This window comes from Octodon degus, unplaced genomic scaffold (genome assembly GCF_000260255.1).
Source record: "Octodon degus isolate 3935 unplaced genomic scaffold, OctDeg1.0 scaffold00062, whole genome shotgun sequence".
NCBI classification, from domain to species: Eukaryota; Metazoa; Chordata; class Mammalia; order Rodentia; family Octodontidae; genus Octodon; species Octodon degus.
The window spans coordinates 12,695,630-12,702,762 of NW_004524638.1; the positions used below are offsets into that span (position 1 = coordinate 12,695,630).

General features: G+C 41.8%; 1 protein-coding gene and 1 pseudogene across 1 annotated transcript in view; one reads left to right on the forward strand and one right to left on the reverse strand.

The window, feature by feature from the left end:
- Positions 1-7,133, forward strand: part of LOC111817578 — a 139,262-nt gene that overhangs the window by 50,820 nt on the left and 81,309 nt on the right. The window lies entirely within an intron of this gene.
- Positions 1-7,133, reverse strand: part of LOC111817574 — a 27,805-nt pseudogene that overhangs the window by 15,680 nt on the left and 4,992 nt on the right.

The window sequence follows — 7,133 nt, forward strand, 5'->3', positions numbered from 1 at the left end:
CCAGAGCCGGCCACGGAGGTCAGGGCTCTGCCAGCCCAGAGCCGGCCACGGAGGTCAGGGCTCTGCCAGCCCAGAGCCGCTGTCTGTAGTCACATCGCACTGCCTTCTCCTCCTGCCTTTACACAGACGGGTAGCTGAGACCTTCCCATATAAACCAGAGAAATCGCTTTCTTTCTTTAATTTATTTGCCATTTGTATGTATTCCTTGAAGAAGTGTGTATTCATCTTAGATGCCCATTTTTAGATTGGGTCTTTGAATTTTGGGGGTCTAATTTTTTTTTTTTTTTTTTTTAGTTCTTTACATGTTCTAGACAGAAGTCCTTTGCCTGAGTGACTATTAGTTAAGATTGTTTTCTAAATTTGTGGGTTGGCTTTTCACTGTATTGGTGATTTCTTTTAACATGCAGAAACTTCTCAATAAGAAGAGATCCAAGTTGTTGATTCTTTGAAGTATTTCCTGTGCAATTTGTTTTTTTATTCATGAACTCTCTGCCTATGTCAATGTTTTTAAATTTTCTACCAACCTTCTCTTTCAGTGGATTTAGTGTTTCTGTTTTAATTTTTATATTTTTAATCTATTTTAACTTCAGTTTAGTGCGTGGTGATAAACCTACATCTGGTTTTACTTTTTGGCATATAGAAAGCCAGTTTTTCCAGCACCATTTCCATTGATCCTTAGGTATTTTTTTGCCAGTACCATGCTGATTTTATCACAGTAGCTTTGTAGTATAATTTCAAGTCAGGAGTTGTAATGCCTCCTGCCTTGCATTTGTTACCCAGGATTGCCTTTGCTATTCTATTTTGTGTGTGTGTGTGTGTGTGTGTGTGTGTGTGTGTGTGTGTATTTTAGGGAAGGGTCCAGAGAGTGTTCAGGGTCTCACTACTAGATCAGACTCAGTGATCCTCCTGTTTACAGCCTCCCAAGAGCTGGGATTACAGGTGTGGGCCGGCATACCATTGCTATTCTAGGTCTTTTCTGGTTCCAAATAAATATTAGGAATGTTCTCTCTAGATCTGTGAGGTATATTGATGATATCTTGATAGGGATTGTATTAAATCTGTATAACAATTTTTGGGGTGTAGCCATTTTCACAATCTTGGTTCTTCCTATCCAGTCTTCTTTGATCTCTTTTTTCAGAGTATTGTAATTTTCATTGTACAGATCTTTTATTTCCTTTGTTAGATTGATTCCTAAGTATTTCATTTTGTTTTTAGATGCTATTGTACAGGATGTTGTATACAATCAACTGATTTCTCTCTCAATGAGTTTGTTGTTTGTGTAGAGAAATGCTATGAAGTTTTGGGTGTTGCCTTTGTATCCTGCTATGCTGCTAAATTTGTTAATTCTATGATCTTCCTAGTGGAGTTTTGGGGTCTTCCATGTAGAATATCATGTCATCTGCAAATAATTATAGTTTAACTTCTTCCTTTCCAATCATGATGCTTTTTACTTCTCTCTCTTGTCTAATGGCTCCGGCTGATGTTTCCAGAACTATATTGAATCGGAGTGGTGATAGTAACTGATTAGTAACCTTTCCTTCAGGTCTAGGAATCAGAATTTCTCTAGGCCATTACCACAGTCTGATGAATGCAGTGAGAAGAGTTGGCACAGCTCTGGGCAGTGCATAGGCTGCCTCTCTGTGGGAGACTGCTGAAGAGATAGCGAAGTTGATCTGAAATGATGAAAAGAATTAGGAAGGAGAAGGGCTGCAGACAAGAAGACCACCAGCAGCTGCCACACAGTGTTTCAGCATTGCTGGCTGATGGAGTCCTCAGAAGAGCCAAGCACTTTTCCCAGGCACTGCAAACAGCTGGAGGAGCCAGCAAAGGCTCTCAGCAAGGGTGAGGCCTGTCAGATTTCACCTGGAAGGCTGGTGCCCCTCTGGGTATTGTCTCACTTGTAGCTAGAGAGGAGCCTGGCACACTATTTAATGTGATCCTAGAGGCCCAAGAAGATGATGGTGGCCTGAAAAGCAGAAATAGCAGCAGGATAAAGAACGGGGGGGGGGGGTTCTTTTGGGAACTGACATTGTGAGAGGACAGTAAGCTGCCAGTGGCTCTCAGCTTCCTGGCTTGGATGACTGCACTCAGGAGGTAGAAGAGAAGCTAAACAATGACCAAGTTCACCTTTAGATATTATCTTGGTCTGTTTTTCCATTGCTAAAACAAAATACCAGAAATGAGGTGATTTATAAAGAGTAAAAGTTTGGTTATCTCGTGGTTCTGGAGGCCAGAAGTCGAAGAGCCTGGTACCAGCCCTTGCTCAGCTGTGATGAGGGCTGTCCGACTGTGTCCTGGCATGGCAAGCATGTCCCATGGTGACCCGCAGCAAGTGTGCCAGGTTAGGGCTCTCACCAGCCTCTGATGTCCTCCTGGGCAGCATCTGCATGCCCTCATCCTGCCCGAATTGCCTCCTCAATGACCAGTCTTCAAGAACCCACCGGCATTTGAATTTGGGGATTTTGTTTTCTACACATTAACCTCTGGAGAACACAGCCAAGTGATAGCTGAATAATTGGGGTGGCGATGGGGGGATCCAGGGTGAGCAAAGATGCTCACGGCCACCAGAGGGTGACTGGGCTCATGGTCTAGAGCTTACAGTGTGGAGAAGTGAGAGGCTTTCAGTGCCAGCACTCAGGCGTCCTCCTTGAGGAGGAAATGGAGGCACTCCAGGGGAAGACTACCGAGGCAGAAGAAAGGATCCCAGAGGCATGGGGTGGCCCAGAAGCCAGAAGGGAATGAGATGCTTTTGGAGTGAAAGGAGGGCCAAAAATATCCATAGGATTGGAAACAGCAAGGTGACTTTGTGCAAAGTAATTCCTGGGGACGTGGATAGGGGTCGGGCGACAGCTAACAAGAGAAAGATGTGCAAGGGCAGGGCAGGAGCTGACAGGACTGGGCCAGACAGTCGGGGAGAGGGAAGAAGCACTGGAGAGTTAATCAGGAAAGAGAGGCTAATGGCTGGAATCAGGAAGAAGATGTGTGGAACACAGGCAGGCAGGCAGGCAGGCAGGCAGGAATAGAATGAAGTTGTAGGAAGGAGAGTGGATGAGCGAAGCCTCGGGAGCAGAAGACTGGAGACCAGCATCTGGAGGCATGTCTGGGGTCTCCACCACGCCAGGCAAGATCACCCCCTGGAAGAGGGAGGTGCGGGCGGGCGAGGAAGCCATTGTGGGAGCCGAGAGCCGCACTGGTCGGGGGAAGCAGTGAGCACACCACCTCTGCTTGGGCCTGAGGGCCGGGCAGATGGCTCAGTGGAATGAGCGCTTCCCTGGCAAGTGAGAAGGTGGCCTGGGGAAAAATGAGGAACATTTTCTTTTATGTAACAGAAATAGGCCTTCAAGAAAGTTTCAGTGCAGGGGCCGGGGAGATAGCTCAGTGGAATAAGCGCTTGCCTGGCAAGTGCAAGGGCCTGAGTTCATTCCCCGGTTCTGGAAAAAAAAAAAAAACAAAGTTTCAGTGCAATCCACAAAAGCAAGGTATTTCCTGCTTGATGAACCAGTTCACTTAGAATAAGGACTGGGGCGAGAAGTGGCTAATGCCTTCCTCCCTCATCCCCAGCAGATGGCACTAAGTGAAGATGGCTCTCAGTTCCTCCGATCCCAGAAGTGGTTGTAGAATCCTGTTCAGTGGTGCATTTGGTAGCCACCGCCAACGAATGGGAATTGACATAAGATAATAAATCAAAAATTTATTATCTTAAATAAATTTTATGTGGTATGTGGCTATAGGTAATTTATTTAGCAATCTATCACTTTCTGAATCTAGGTAATTTTAATTGGTAACATATGTAATATGTCCATTATTTAGATTTTAGAAAACTATAACGTTCATTTTATGCATACCAGCACTCTGAAGATTTTGTGAGTGCCTCTATATACTACCCATGGTAGATTCGGAATTAATAGTGACCCACAAGTGTACAGTTTCATCAAGGAATCCACAGAATGCACATGATAAGTGAAATAAGCATGACATAGTCGTTATGAGTAAAACTGAGAACAGATGTCCTGCAGCGGTGGCGTACTGAGGCTTCATCGTGGTGTACCACTGAGGCACAGATATCCAGAGGATGGCGAGGTCTTGGCAGGGGCTCTCTTGATATTCATAGAAATCAATCTCAGCTTTGTAGAAAAGACAGAATTTTAAAGAATCTTCACAAAAGATGTGGTGACTCTAGATATCAAAGCAAGACTAATAGTCCAGTGGAAGGACCAGAAATTGCTGTAAGACTGTTTGCTCTGATTCATTTACATCCTTCACTGTGTATTTTCAGCGATGTTCTAAAGTCCTGTCAGTCACAGGGATGGGTAGATGGCTCACGGCAGTATCAATTCTTCCCCTGCAAACCGCGACTCAGCGTAGCAGGGCATCCAGGCACTCCCAGAGCACGGGGATTCATAAACGCAGCCCACGTCTCCACGTCTGTGTCTTCTCTAAGACTTCCATTCCTGTGTTCTCCAAAGAATGTTTTCATTGAATTCATGACTGACAGTTGGCAGTGCAAATTCTGTCACTTTTTCAAATTTCACTGGCTATAGAATTTCATTTTCATTTGAAAAATACACACTTGTTTTTGCCTCCCTTGTTTTGAAGAAGAATCCACTGTCATGAGATTGTGTTTGCTATTTTTTATAGTAACAGAAAGCTCCTTAACTTTATTAGAAATCAATAATTATTATTATTTTTTAACATTTATTTATTTTTGTGTGTGTGTGTGTGGCCAGCTCAGCCCACCAGGGGGCGGGGCTGGCTGGAATGTGGTGCTGGAGGATCGAACCGTGGTCCCTGTGCTTTGCCAAGCTTGTTCCAAGTAGGTGCTTTAGACCACTGAGCCATCTCGCCAGCCCCAATAATTATTACTTTTAAAAAAATTTTGATGAATGAATATAAATTTTTATATAAATGATCCAGATAATTTGAATTTTAAATCCCTTAGCAATTACGCAATAGGCAACTTTCTGAGTATTTGATCTTCACAAAACCTTGCAATTTGGTCCCATTACTTATTTTTTTCCATATTTTTTTTGATAAACAAATAGTAATGAGACAGTTTCTAAACAAATTGGTAGGACAGGAAATCAATAATTGTATAGCATATTAAAAACAAATATTGAAATGTGAAAGTTATAAGATGTAGACAGTGAATTTTAGAGAAATATGTCTTAGATGAATACATGGCATGAGATTAATAATAGATTGCACATTGTAAATAAATTATTTACAAACTTAAATGAATATAACAATAAAAACTGTCCAAAAAACTGTTCAAAATAAAATTGAAGAAAAAAGAATTTATAGAACAGTCATATAATAGCTCACTCTGAGCCAAAATCAAGAAACTTACATTCATATAATTAGAATTCTCGAAGAAAGGAATAGGCAATATTTAAAGATTTAAAATTTCTGAATTTAGTTGAAATTATAGCACTGCATTTTTGAGAAAATGAACCTTTTGCACAAGAAATTTGAATAAAATTATACCAAGATACACAAAAATGAAATTGTCTAAAACTTACTGTAAAGAAAAAAATCATTGAAGCATTTACATAAAAAAATTAGCTATGGAAGAACAAAATTAAATAGCATCTTATTCCACATTAGAAAAAAAAATCAAGTGTGTAAGAAATGAATTAATTTAAAGGACTGAAAGAAAAAAACAAAAGATCTATCTTCATTGAATTTTATACTTAGCAAACATACCTTTGAAAACTAAAAGTAAAATATTTTCCAGTTAAACAAACTCAAAATATTCTAGTACCTCTACACGTAGCATATAGGAAATAATAAGGAGCATAATCCAGAAGGCAAGAGAAGTTGCTGTATTGGGGCTGGGGAGGTGGCTCAGTTGAATAAGCACATGCCTGGCAAGCCCAAGGACCTGAGTTCAATCCCCGGTTCTGAAAAAAGAAAGAGAGAGAAAGAGAAAGTTGCTGTATGGTCCTGGATGAAGAATAAAGAGCTCTCAAAATGGTCGTTATGCAGAACTATGTAAAATATATTAGATGAACTCATTTAAAAGGTCCTTAAAAAAAAAAAGGTCCTTGAAGATTTCTACAAAACAGAATCAATCTTATGTTGGGTTATATACATATTTATATTTCTTATTTTAAAAAATAGCATTTTTCCTTGGACTGCTTTCAGGACTTTTTCTCTGCTTTTAGTTTTCATAAATTAATTTATACTTTGTTAACATGGAATTGTTTTCTTTGATCCCATTTGAAGTTTGTTCAGGGCCGGACAGATAAGTCAGTGGATTAAAGTGCCTGCTTAGGCAGGCGCAGGCACCAGGGTTCAATCCCATGTGTGGCGCAGTGCGTCACCTGTAATCCCAGTGCTTGGGAGGCTGAGAACAGGAAGATCACTACGAGTCGGATCTGTGTAGTGAGACCCTGTAGACCCTGTACTAAATACATTAAAATAATAATAATAATATAATGAAGTTTGTTCAGCTTCCTCAATCTTCAGGTTTATATGTTTCGCTAAATGTAAGAAATTTTCAGCGTTATTTCTTTCACTATTCTTCAGTCCGGTGTTCTCTGTGCTCCTTGTGAGGCTTCCATGGCGCAGATGTAGCTCTTGTCTCATGGCCTGGTAAGCCCTGAAGTTCTGCTCGGCGGACCTGCTTTCTCTACTGCGCAGAACGGCCGCGCTGTCCCAGTCGCAGACTCTGCCTTGTGTCCTGTCTACTCTGCTGCTGAGTCCACTCAGCAGATTTTTAATTTTTACTTTTCAGTTTTATCATTTCCCTTTCACTCTTTTTTTTTTGTTTGTTTGTTTTTATTAGAGAAAGGATTTTCTAGTTTTTTTCTATTCCTTAGATTGTCTGTATTTTCATTAGTTCGGGAAAATTTGTAACTGCTTGCTGAAGCATTTCTATTATGGCTGCCTAAAATCCTTACCGAGTAATTCCAGTATTGGGTGCATCTCGGAGGGCGTCTGCTCGTCTCTTCCTCATTCATACGGTGATTTTCTTGGCTCTTAGGACGGGCCAGGAGCATGAGACACAGGATCGCAGGTCCTCCTCCCCGGCAGGCAGACCCATCACGCACTGCTAGGACTGGTGGGGTGAGGCCCAGCCTCCTCCCGCGGGGCCCAGACATCCGACCCCGGCCCCCCCAGCTCCCCACCTG